A 13923-nucleotide genomic window follows, 5' to 3' on the forward strand; every position below is an offset into this window, starting at 1 on the left:
AATATTGTTTCGTTATACACCCGCATTTTATTTAAATGTTGGTCGTAAAGTAAATACCCGTCATCATTTTGGGTGACCTGGTGACCTCCAATAAAGGATGGCACGATAAGAAGAAATAAAGTGAACAAAATAAATAACAATATGATAAAAACTTCGTTGGAGAGATTTTGTACCATTAATAATATTTTGCAATGTGAAAATGAAATGAGTAAATATTTTCCAACAGTTTATTGAGTTTCAAGTAACATAATATTATATGTTTTGGATTCAGACCACGGATTGGTTAAAATGTTACCCTCCTTTTCATGACCACTTCATTCAACAAATCGTATGAATTATGAGTTTGCAATGTGTACTGTTAGGTACCACAAATAATAGTAAGAACGATATGATTTTTAAAATCTCATTTCTATAATAACTGTTTTAAAAAAGTTTAATATTAATATCGTCTTCTATTGCTCTAAATTATTTTCAGAAATATGTGTATTTTTATATCTAAAAATTTAAATCAGTGTATTTCTTATTCACTTATACGAAGTTAATGCTCTTTTTTTTAATATGGGTAAAATATATTATATACATTTATTTTGTGAATATAAAAATAGAAAACAGATCAATGTAATTGAGTATAATTTTACAAGTCTCAATCATCATTATTATTCATTAAATATATAATCCAAATCCTACACTGATAACTGAAACCACTACTAAAAGGTGAGTCTACTCTCTAAAAGTCTCAAATCGATAAGGTAGTGCGCGTGGTGGTGGTTTCACGAATTGTGTCTTTAAGTGTTTCTCGCGAAAGGACACTATTCGGGGCATCACTCCGGCTGGCTGATCCATCCTTTTAAACGTTCACTTGCACTCTTCAACTCTTTGGCGTTTCTTTGAGTTTCTCAGGCGAACCTGTGAAAAAACTTACCCATGGCCTTTATGCGCGGCAGGCATATGAAACCAATTTTCTCATTAGGGTTAATAATTCAATTATTTTGACTTACTCAGTAATCTTTACAATTGAATGATATCGATTATTAATATAACAGGTTTAATATATCTTCTCGTATACAAACTTAGCTTTATTTGATATGTGTCAATCACTAATAAGAGAGATGCAATTTTGTTTATAGTCGTAACCTAAAATATTGATTTTCATTTCATCGTTCAGTTGATAAAATCTTATTATTTAAAAAAATATATTATCTATTCATTTGACCACATAGTTTAACAAAAACCACAAGTTCTATATACCTACTTATACAATTAAAATATAATTAATAATACAATTTGTCAGAGTAACATGTCTCATTTTCATATAATCGTAATACTTCCAACGTACGTATAATGATGGATCCCACACTTACCTACTTGTATTTTAATTAAATCTATGTAAGTATTCAAAATGTATAGATCTTTATTTTTATCTCTCCTGTCAAATTTACATGTTAGTCAAATTTGAGGTTTTAACAGGTTAGCGATGATTTATTGGAAAAAAATGAAGACGATATAACGAAATATTATGCAACTCGTAGATAAAACCATTATAATACACATAATGTACTATTTATGGTGAATGAATTAAATTGATACGGAGTTTAATAAAGATAAACATAGTATTATGTAACATTCAGCGTGAATTTGAATACAATTGATAAGCAAGTCGGAGAGAGAAGAAGGACGTCCTTGCTCAATATGCTTAGAGACTCGATTGATCTTGATACTCCATCCTTGTTCTGAGCATCTAAAGGTAAGGTAATGATGGCCAAAATCATCGCAATAACGTTCGATAACGGTTGGAAAAAGGGTGATATACCTAGTATTTAGGTAGGTACCCGTCGTTATTATTATCAAGAATTCAATTGTATTAATATATAAATACAGATATCTCAAATACAATTGCTTTTCTGGGCAATCAGGTCAATCACCATGATGATTTCGGCCAATATTACTTATTACAAGAGTTTTTTGCAAATTACCGAACAAGATTACCTAATTTAAAAAAAAAATACCCTTAAATACCAATAAATAAAGTACTTATACGTTTTATAACTTTGCACTTTTAACTATATTGATTATTTGCCTGATTACCTCGCATAAATTTAGATCAAATGATATTCACTTGTAATAATATATGTAGTAATAAATAAATAAATAAAAAGATAATAATAATATGTAAAAAAAAATTTTTTAGAATTTTCTTCCTAGAGCCGGAGTGCAATGTTATGAAGCGTATCTATAGGTACTCAAGGTGCATTTTTTTTATTTTCTCGGATAAAATGGAGTAAGTATTATTTATCGTAATACTAAATCACTAAAAATATACCTGACAATTAAATATATAGATTAATATTTTGTATTATTACTTATACTTAAATAAAAATTCTGAATTTTTTTATCAAAACATTTTTCATGTTTTTATCCATCACTTCATCGCAATCTTTGATTAGTGGGTGTTAAAACAAATAAAACAAAAATAATGCTTGAAAAATCTAGCTTATCCGCCCATTTTAATTAATTCACGATAGAATATAATATTATGTTCGTATAACGCACGAAAGCTTTGATTATCAAAAAGCTCTTCGGTTCGAAAAATTTCCCATGCCTGACACAGTGAGATTCGCAAGTGATCGCGGTCCACTATTCAGAGCCACATTGTGCCACATTCACATATCTCTGTTTATGTTTTATTCATTAGAGTTTGGTATCGATTGTTCGTGTGATAACTGTGTAGTCTATACACGAGTAAAATAAAGTATACAGCACTGTTTGCAATTTACTTATTGCTTTTTAGATCAGCCACAATATTAGATTATGTATATCGTGGAACTAAAATTTTGCATTTCGTGATGTTTTAAACTAGCCACTATATACTATCATGAAATTGTAAGAGCTCAAAATCCATATTAAACTGTATTAATTATTATTAGCAATTGCTATCAATTGAATGTACTTAGTGTCGGTTTTCCATGAAACTTATAAGGTGGTTGCTTCACCAATGGCATGAATATTTTAAAACGGTGTATATTTATGAGTGTAAAATATTAATAAATTGGGATTGAAATGCCTGATAAAATAAATATTACTGCAAGAAAGATCAAAACTTGTAGGTGCCTTGGTCCGCCATATACTTAAAGCCACTACTGTTTGTACTCTGGGCTGTTAAAGAGTGTGCTCTAGAGGTTGACTTCTAGTATAGATTCTATTTTAATATAATAAATTTAATCTAGTTTTCAAAAATTATTTACATTGCTTTATGTATTATTTTATAATAGTTTTGTAATGAAATAAAATTTTATTTTAATCTGTTTTTAAATAATGCAAATAAAATAATGGTAAAGAAGATATCAAAAAGTGAGTTTCTCAAATCAATTTCTATAGATTACTATGGAAGCCTCAGTAAATATAATTTAAGACCAGTTTTCATCAACTTAGCCTAAATTCAATATTCATCGATTGTTTTGTGTCTACCTAAATTATATTTATACAGAAAATTTATCAAATAATTTACTTTTTAATATTATTATATTGTTTTGTTTCTGAATATTTTTTAATAATAAGCATACAAATCCGATTATAATTCAGGAATACACAATTATATATGTTAGTCTAACATAAATTCGGAAAGCACATTTCCCTGGTAAATCCTATTGACTGAGTAAAATTTAATTTATTTGTATCCATAATATGTATATTTTTACAATACAATGTTTCATCATTTTCTCCAGTCTTTGACTAAGAGTTATGCATCGATCATACGCTAATCTCTATTAAAAGTCTATCATTCCACATTGTGAAAAACGAAGATTACAGCATAAATGTGATTAATTTTTTTTATAAATAATGTCGTACCTAATTGACTCACAGCTGAGTAAAAGACATGCACTTCCACACTTCTTCCATGTATAAATACGAAGCACACGACATATGTCTCATAATGTATTAAGTATAAGAAATCACCGCTACTACGGATATAATCCATACTATTTACAGTGCGCCAGTCACTTTAAATTCTAGTCCAAATGATCGCCATACAGCCACTGTAGCCTGGTAGTGTCAGATCAAGAAAGAGCAACAAATTCAATGGCACTATGAATTTGTATATTTCTAATTGATAACGAATATATACCCCATATTTTCACATATTTTATTGTCTTAAACGCCAATGCGAAATCGCTATATCTTTGTCGAATGTATAACGACGTTTATCCAAATTCGGTGTGAATAGATACGCGAGAGTAAATAGATACAACATTGTTTGATAGTTCTGATTTATGAATAATATGTTGGTATGGAGCTTAATTTCAGTGTGCATTGTGCCTAATAGACACTCAGTATTACTAATTGTACTAACGCTAACAGTATACAGGGTTGTTATACTCATATATTTACATAACCTTACTGTACCTGTTTTTACACCCTACAGCCATTCAAAAAGAATATCGAATTAAACATATAATACATATCTGTATCTACCTGCTCAAATAATATAAAGCTTTTATGATAGTACATAAGTAATATTATAACTTTTTAAGATATATATACCTTATTAGCTATTTGAAAAACTGCATATCACAAAAACGTATTTTGGATTATTTTAATCTCATAAAAAGATAATATCATTTACCAGTCCTCGAAACGAATGAAGACCTCCTCCAAATTATCCGAGACAAAACAAACCGGCCGGGTCAAGATCTTGGTGCCGGCGACTGTCCCAGTTTATTTAAGACTATTGGTAAGCCGCCTGCATATAGACGGCTACCTTCACCTCGTCCAATTCAGTTCGCAACTACTGAAAGAGCGGGATACCTGCCGCTTGGAACTGGACGTTAGAAGAGGACGGCGCCCCGCGATTCTGATAAAAATATGACAAAATGAGATGGTACTATTAGCGCTGGTGATGTCCGACAGAGATAAAAACAAATTGTTAAGGAAAATGAAAGAGAAGCTCCCGTTGCGAGGCGCAAGCAATATTGTCTTGCAAACTCACACATGCCCGCGCGTGTGGTGAGATATACGTCATAATAACCTGAAGGTACACACTCTAAAAGAAATTAAATATCACCGCTTGATTTAAAATTCAATACTACTTATTCAACATAATATAATAAATCCAGATACTAGCTGCACAATGTTCGATTTTTGAAAATTCGAGATCTTACTTTTATAACGACTCTATATTTGATTCACTATAAAACATTTAATAATTTAAAATGATTATGGATTAAAAATTAATAATTACTTCTTAGTTATAGTAAATAAATAGATATTTTTATATAAAAACACCACTTAATATTTTACAGAGAATTTAAGCAAATTCCAAAAATCAATAATGTTAAACCAATAATTGTGATACCTACATACTATTTTCATTTTTTCTGTAAACACGAATCGTCTCACAACTGTGCCAAAGGAATTATAATATTTACCACATTTCAATCATTCTGTATTTCAGACTGGTTTTGTTCTAAGATTTTGTAGAAGACTTTTTTCTCCAGATGAAGCTTTCAGTAGTTATCCAATCAAAATCACTGAAGAAGAGTTTTTTGTTTACTATTTAGAGGTTATAAGAAAACTAATAAATCAGGGGAGGGGTTATTTTGTAGTTTCACTTTAATATATTTATTTCCCATATTTATAAAAGAAGATTTCATAATTCGTTTTAATACATTTCATAATATTAAAAAAAAAAGCAACGAATTGTGTAGTACCTCGGTATAAATAAAATATGAACATAATTAACTGATTAACTAAAAGTTTACCAGAGATAATATATTTAAATATACTACTTTATGGTTGCTCTTTTTTATTTGGGCTTGAGGTTAGAATTAACCTTCCACTGGTGTAACTCATTTATTTCCTGTAAACTTATATTATTCAGTATTACAACGGAAACATTTCATTCCATATTATTAAAATGATATTATATAATAAAAAATACACAGTTATTGAAACGTGATGATTATTATTTTTCTTCGATATAAATTTATTCGAATGTATTCGCACGTTCAATCACTCATTGTTCGTGCGGTAAATTTTCTACCACACAACAAACGCAATAAAATCGACGAATGTAGGAAACGACTTCAACGATATGACAATCGCGAAACCTACGCCACATCAATGTAAAAATATTAAATAATATGAACTTATTCTTTTCATGAGATTAAGCGTTTATTTGGTAATATTTTTAAATATTTAGATACCTACTACTTACTTTTTATTATTTTAAATTCTAATTTCTTTCCACCTTCCAGTAAAATGTAAATTTACCAGTTGTCCCTCTCTCACATTGCGAGACTGTCTTTTCCTCTTCTCCTCGTATAGTATTACAATATTATGTTATTATATTCAAACATTTTTTTTTTGGTATTTTTACTCACCCAATTAAACATAAGTATTATAATTTCAAACATTTGCACCTGTATCAAAACTTGTGAACTATTTGGTGAAAGAATAGTTAATTATACAATTAAATTTAATATATATAATAAAAATTCATGCCCGTATATGTGTAAATATTTTCGTTACACGGAAATTTATTTTTCGACAAAAATCATTGTTAAATAATATGAAGGTTTTATTTTTTTTATTTACTTTATTATCATTATTCAGGAATACGTAAAAAGAAAAATCCTCTGGTGTCACTTATTTCACTAGCTGTAATGGCTATAAATTTCACCGGATTACATATGTTTATTTTTTTGACCATGTCCGAACCTAACAAGTCCATATGGGCCTCCATATTGTAGAGATCTGTATTAACAGATTTCTGTTTTAAGATAAATTGGTGTTAGCCACTTGCTCAACCTATTAAGTCCATACTCTGACTCCAAACGCACATTGAATAAAAATATTTGTATTCGCTGAGACCTGCTACCCATGACATTATAAGCCGATGCGTGAGCCGCTCGGCTATCGTGGTCATATACTATGTTTAACGAAAAGTGCATTTAAACTAATGTATATATATATGTATATAAAAACAAACATTAAATATATTTATTTTTACGGGGAGTGAATTTAATGATACCAATACACATTATTTATTTTTTATATGGTTAATAAATAACTCACTAAAATGTTTTGAAATTGCAATCAAGTTTTGAAACACGAAAAAGTCGAAATAATTCCTCTATTTTAATTAGTTTAAACTCTTTTTGTATTGCTTTAAGAACTTCATAATATCAGTTTTGTAGATATACTGCGGCGCTAATTAAATGTTTTTTTATAAAGTATACCTATTCTAACTGTAGGTACCTATCTGCGTAAGTAGTTAGGTGCCTACTATAGAAATATCTTCCATCACTTAAAACTTCAACTAAGATCAGTGATAAGTTCTGTTGGTGAAAAAAACACCACCTTGAAGCTCTGCCAAACCTTCGATTCCTATTAAATTCGTGTCAAAATTCCAATTATTTATTTTGGTACAGGCATGCCAGCCCACAAAAATATCAGGTTCTTTTAACACTCTCTGCACATTTAAATAAATAAAATATGGAACAATCAAATTTATAAATTTCTGTTTTATAAAAATATACTGTCTGATTCATAGAAGGTCAGAATTATAATAATGCTATAATTATTGAATTAGTAGTTATGTATCCAAAGCTGGTCGCTTTTCATTTGATGGAATTCAATGTAGGTAGGTACCTTAGATGAACATGGTTTTAAGTATTAATTCGCATTTTGAGCTTAGTAGGTGTCTACCACAGAACTCAGAAATAATTGGGAACTGAAATACCTAACGGGTAAGGAGTAGCAGGTAACTAATCTCGAGTAAGGAATAATCCGGGATAAACTTAAACACGTATCACGTCGAATACTAAACACGGCTCTTGTTTTATGGATTGACGCTCATTTAATATTGGTGTATTACACATACTATTGCATATGCATAATGCGTATTTCATTTTCAGGACACTCACACATTCGAAACCCTGCATCAAAATGTAGTGTATTGAATATTGCATATCGGGATTCTATTTATTATCTGTTCTGTATTGTCCACCTACTAAACTCATCCTCACTCAAGTGAAATAATACTACTAATCTATTTGGTTGAAAATGGTTAACTTATCCTCTCTTTAATTGATACCAACAGTAATCTAATCGATTAACTTATCATTTTGTTACGTAGATCCCACGTATAATTTGACTATAAAAATATAAAAAAAAATATTTAAATAATATTAAAGAATCATTAAGTTTTCCAATATAATATTATAAGTAAGCACATCAAAGTTGAATGTTGACATATAAACTTACTAAGCCGCTAAAGTTCAAAGCTCGCTCGCAGACATTTTTAATGATAGATGTGGCGGGGAAGATTAATAAAAGTAATATTGTAATAATTTGCATTTCATTTACTTTATTAAGTTGTTTTTGGAAATCCGTTAATACTATGTCTTATAAAATATGTAAAATACGTATATAATATTTACTATAAATTAATTATATACGTCATATGAATATAACATATTATAAAATTAGAAGTGAAAAATGCTTAAACGCTTGTTATGCGGTAGATTTTGGTATTTTAAAATTGAATGCAACCTCATAGAATGACTGAGGCATCTAATTCCAAAAAGCGATAAGTGCACATTTGGTCAAAATCGAGAAAAAAATACGCACGCATTCTTAGTATAATTTTACACAATATGTATTGATCTATAAATTCCAAAAGACGACATAACCCTACGAAAAAATATATTTTAAGTCTGATTTATTCCAAAAAGCGCCAAGTCCGTGTTTCATATTATTTAAAGCTTGGTTGATTTTGCGCGTGTTTAAGTCAATCAATAAGGGAACGTTCAATATTGAAAAGGGCGTCTCCCATGCTGTAGCATCTGGTAAACTCATGACAGTGCCACGGAAATATGTGCCTTATGCGGAGTGAATTAAAAAGTGAGCTACAAATAGCGCTACGTCCAATTTTATTTTGCCTATATTTATTACATTTAAGAGTTTATCGGCTGAAACAAATTGCCATTTGGTTCTAATTTTGACATAGAATACAACGGAAAAAATAATCTCACGTTAAAACAAATAATTGAAGCTTGAAACATAAAACGTTGTTTACCGAAAATATTGAAATGTGGACTTGTCGCTTTTTGTAATTAGAAGCCTCCTATCTAAAGTCGTCGGTTGTATATTTGAAACTCACGACTGGCGAAAATTCACATTACTTTTCAAAGTGTGTTTAGATCAGCACAAGATTTAGGAGAATAGCTAATATTTATTTGTCGAGCCAAATTGTCAAGCCAATATAAATTAATATAATTGTGAATTAATGAATTATAATTTAAGAGGTTTTTTAGTGGCACATTACTCATTATAATACTCCCACCAGATTGATTAAGTAACCTTACAGACAATAGCTAGACTTGACCAGGTCTACCGTTTATCATTGTATAATGAATGTCAAATCAGCAATCAAAATGACATAAGTGAATAACACGACGGCATGTCTATGCACGCCCATGACCTTACCAGGGTGACAGTGCGTTCTCTTTTTTTAATGCCACACGTATCGATTTATCTCTCATCCATGTATTTATATTTCTCTTAAAAAACTCCTAATAAATAGAGTGGAAGGAAAATGAGGATCATAGGATCCTCTATGATGGTGATGAAATGAATTTTATTATGTTAAGGGCGGACATGCTCAGCGTAGGTCAAAATGGAGCTTTTATTGCATTTTCAAAGCATGATCCTGGACATTCTTTAAACGCTGTAGATAATCTATTTATATAATTTTGAAGCCTTATTATCCTTTATATATATTTTAAACATTTGATGACTGCATAAAGTATTTTTATTACATAAAATAGTATTATTTAAAACCTCTCGCTCTAATGTTTTAGAATATAGTCATATTTCAGTACATGCATGTGCAGTGGTGTTAAGATTTTTTACATTTATTAATTTTTAAACGCATTTATCAAATCATCAGTATAATTTATGTCGACATTATTATAGTGAAATATTTACGATAAAAATTATATTGATAATCTCTGTGATCCCAAATTTGACAAGAATTAGGCATTCAAAACACGTATTCAAAAAAATGTGCAAGATTAACACATTTTATGATAATTCTAAAGATACTAATTATAAGTTATATCTTTGACCATGTAATGTGATAAACATCCTACGAATAATGATTGCTTTATAATAATTACTGACCTAAGAATACCTATATCTCTACAGCCCTAGGTGACTCTTGGTTGCATCATGCAAACTTCTCCAGTCATTTCTACTCTATGCCTTGTTGTATCGATTGATGATAGCAAGAACTCGAATTTTCTTCTCCACCAGAGTACCGAAATTGTGGTATATTTATTAGCACTACGTCTTGCATCAAGTCTAAAATGTAGTCAAACTTTTTACAGAAGCTATGTCACTCTTACTGGCAATATTATTATCCGGCCCAATGGGGATGCTAAATCTTAATAAACTTGACAATTTCACCCTACATCACACGTACAATTTACTGTATATATTTAAATATTTTTACACACGTATTTGGAATATTTGGATAAATTAATTGTATTGTTAACAAAATAAAATCATGATTTCATCATCATCATCAGGGGTGCGACAACCCGGTGTGGATCCTGGCCTCCTCCAACAGCTCCTTCCACCTGTTCTTATCCAGTGTGGCCGCTTTCCAATTTGGTATCCCCAGGATACGGCAGTCACTGGCAGCTCCATCCAACCAGCGAATCTTTGGCCTCCCTCTTCTTCTACGTCCTATTGGATTGCTGGACATCACCCTCTTTGCCGGTTCATTGTCATTCATACGGTGCACATGATCTAGCCATCGCAGTCTCCCAATCTTAATTGATTGAACTGCGCTGCAATCTTCGTTACAGCCCGTAGAGCTCAGCATTATATCTTCTCCTCCAATTGGTGCCATCCCTGATCGGTCCATATATACGGCGGAGAATTTTTCTTTCAAAGATGTTCAGGGTTCGTTCATTTCGCAGAGTTAATGTCCAGGTTTCCGATGCGTAGGTGAGCACAGGCTTTACAAGTGTCTTATAAAGAGTGCTTTTAGTTCGGCGAGATAGTATGCGGGACTTTAAATCATGATTTACCTACGTTAAACTTATGTATCATTAATATTCTAACACTAAAAAGTATCATGAATTAGCACTGTATAATAACCATCAAATCATTACCAATGTGTAGTATGTGGTTATATCAGCAAGTTTTTGCATGTGGAAAACAATCATGGCCCCCACATCCTGAAATGGGCCCCCAGGCTAGAATCTTTGGCAGCCCCCCTACCTATTGCTAAAAGGCAATGTTACGCTATACAAATATTTTTCAAATGATGTTCGAGGTAAAACTATGTGTATTAAGTGTTATTTTAGCGATTTTTTGGAATTATCTAATTGAATTATGAATTGTCGAGTATCGATGGACAATAATCAACAATTGTATCGTATTAGGTACCACATATTTTAGAATTTTAGTATTTTTGAAGTGAATTTCCGCCGCAGGCCATTTTTTTACTATTAGAGTAAATTTTTAATGTGCGTTTATCACACTTATCTGATCGACCCGCCACACCGGGCCCCTCCTAAGCCCGGGCCCCCAGGCCAGAGCTTTGATAGCTTCCCCTTTGTGGGGGCCATGAAAACAATCAAAAATAGAGACAAGACAAAAATATAACACAGAAATTGAATGGATCAAGTTAAGTTCACCTTTAGTAATATATTATCATCCTTGATCGTAGTGGTGTTCTGGTCACCCCATAGTAAAGGTCAAGCATCATAATATCTCAAGCAAAGAATGAGATAACGACGCCAATGTCTCATTGCAGACAATAGAATGTCAGTGAGATGGAGAGTGTTTTTTATTAATATGTTTTTTTTTTTGCTGAGTACTATCTACCGTTACGCGCCAAAATTTGCATGAAATTCTTCGCGTCACGATAATATAAATCATTCCCTATACTCATTTTAAAATACGGTACAAAAATGACACGAGATTTATAGATTGCTTGTGAGATTTGTAAACATAGTTCTTTATAAAAGAGTTGATCGCGACATGTGTAACTTTTCCTATTTTTCTTTTTCTAATACACAATATAGTATAATTCGAGCTTTAACATTCTCAATCACTCTCCTGTAGTCAATTTGGTAGCTGCGATTTTATACATTTACTAGATAATTATCTTGAATCTTTTATCACATTATCCTGGTGTAAGTATATACGGTTTTCAGTGACGATTTTATTGAATTATCAAGTTTTTTTTATGCATAATAAATCATTATTGACAGTTTAATATAATATATCAACAGCTATATAATTATAAATTAATATTTTACACTGGCACCTCGCAAAAAACACATTTTATACATAATTTTACATTATCTAACCTGAAATGCGTATGGTGCATATTTGACAGATAAAAGAAAATGCATTCCAAAATTTTAATTTTCTCATATATATCTATTTAATATGATTGATTTTTAGTTCAAGCATGTATGTTATTTAAATTCCACAATAAAAGGTAAACTATTAACTGCTGTGCAGAATATAGACAAACTTTTATTGGAAATGGTTGTTAGCCATTAGCCCCACCCACTGGGTTCTAGATCAAACACACGTTGAAGAAATTTTATTTTCAGAGAAGAGATCCTTAATCAAAAGTTTAGGGGTAGACAATCTACAGTTTCTTCATTAAAGGGCGCGTATTGAACGTTAAGAAAAAACACACAATAATGAAAATCTTGTTTTCCAACACAATTGTTATAAATTCGTACACTATCCTATACTGGTGTCTAATTATTATTACACTAAATAATATTATTATTAGTTCTTACTGAATTAATTAATTCGTATGGTGGCAGATTGTAGATAAAAATACACATGAATAAGAAACAGTTATCACACAGTTACCAGTAGATCCTCAATCCATGGCAGCACATTCTCATCAGCTTGGTGGACTGTAGAATGCAGTGGCGAAGGGTGAAGGTAGGCTGTTAAAATCCGCCATAAACAGTGCACATTAAACTTTTTCAAACATACATATTTGTTTTCATTGAAATAAGACTACAATTTACAGATAGTGTTGGTTAGTTTTTAAAATTCAATTAAACCCTGAGAAACCAAGCCATAATAGATACTAGTCAAAAAATACATGTCTATCTATAATATATCTAAAATTATGCAATTAAATCATACATAACTTTGAATATTTTATAAATAGAATAATATTTTTTATTTATTATAGTTTGGTTTAGTCAGGGCTTAATGAATTTAAAAAATTAACCAACAATATGTGTAATATGTATTTTTAATCCAACAAAAACAAATAACTATGAATGAAAAAGTGTACACAATTTTGACGTATTGTCCAAATTAGACCAAAACTATCATGGTTTCGTTTAGGCATAGTTTAATTGATTTTTAAAAACTAACTAACACCATCTCTAAATTGTAGTCTTAGTTCAATAAAAACAAATACATACGACTAAAAAAGTTTAGCGCGCACTATTTATAGCGAATCTTAACAGCCTACCTCCACCCTTCGCCACTGGTAGAATGTGTCCTAGGGAAGTCATGTAGAACATACTATTAGCACGCATATTGGAAATCTATTACGAAAACGCACTACTGTGAAAGTCTCAAAGATTATATCGGTAATAAATATTAAATATTTACCATATTATAACTCACAGTTTGTAAAATAAGCTACATTACCCGATTATCAAGAGTATACTGGCTAATCTATCTTTTTCTTATCTGTGTTTAATGACCCATTAGGATTATGAGGTTCGATATATAACTTTTTATGAGAATTTAAGTTTGATGATATTGAATTTTACGTATGTGACACCAAAATAATGTTATTGCTAAAAAAACGGTCGACGTTGATTGTAGGTGACAACATGAAAGTATTTGAGATAAGAT

At 30.6% G+C, this 13923-nt stretch overlaps 1 protein-coding gene across 1 annotated transcript in view; it reads right to left on the bottom strand.

Annotated features, from left to right (window-relative positions):
* lft (Limb expression 1 family member lowfat) overlaps window positions 1-13923 on the bottom strand; it is a 224013-nt gene that overhangs the window by 68925 nt on the left and 141165 nt on the right. The gene's annotated exons all lie outside the window — the stretch shown is intronic.

The sequence above is a fragment of the Rhyacophila brunnea genome, unplaced genomic scaffold, assembly GCF_057557595.1.
Source record: "Rhyacophila brunnea isolate RB1 unplaced genomic scaffold, BYU_Rbru_1.0 scaffold_2, whole genome shotgun sequence".
Classification (NCBI taxonomy): domain Eukaryota; kingdom Metazoa; phylum Arthropoda; class Insecta; order Trichoptera; family Rhyacophilidae; genus Rhyacophila; species Rhyacophila brunnea.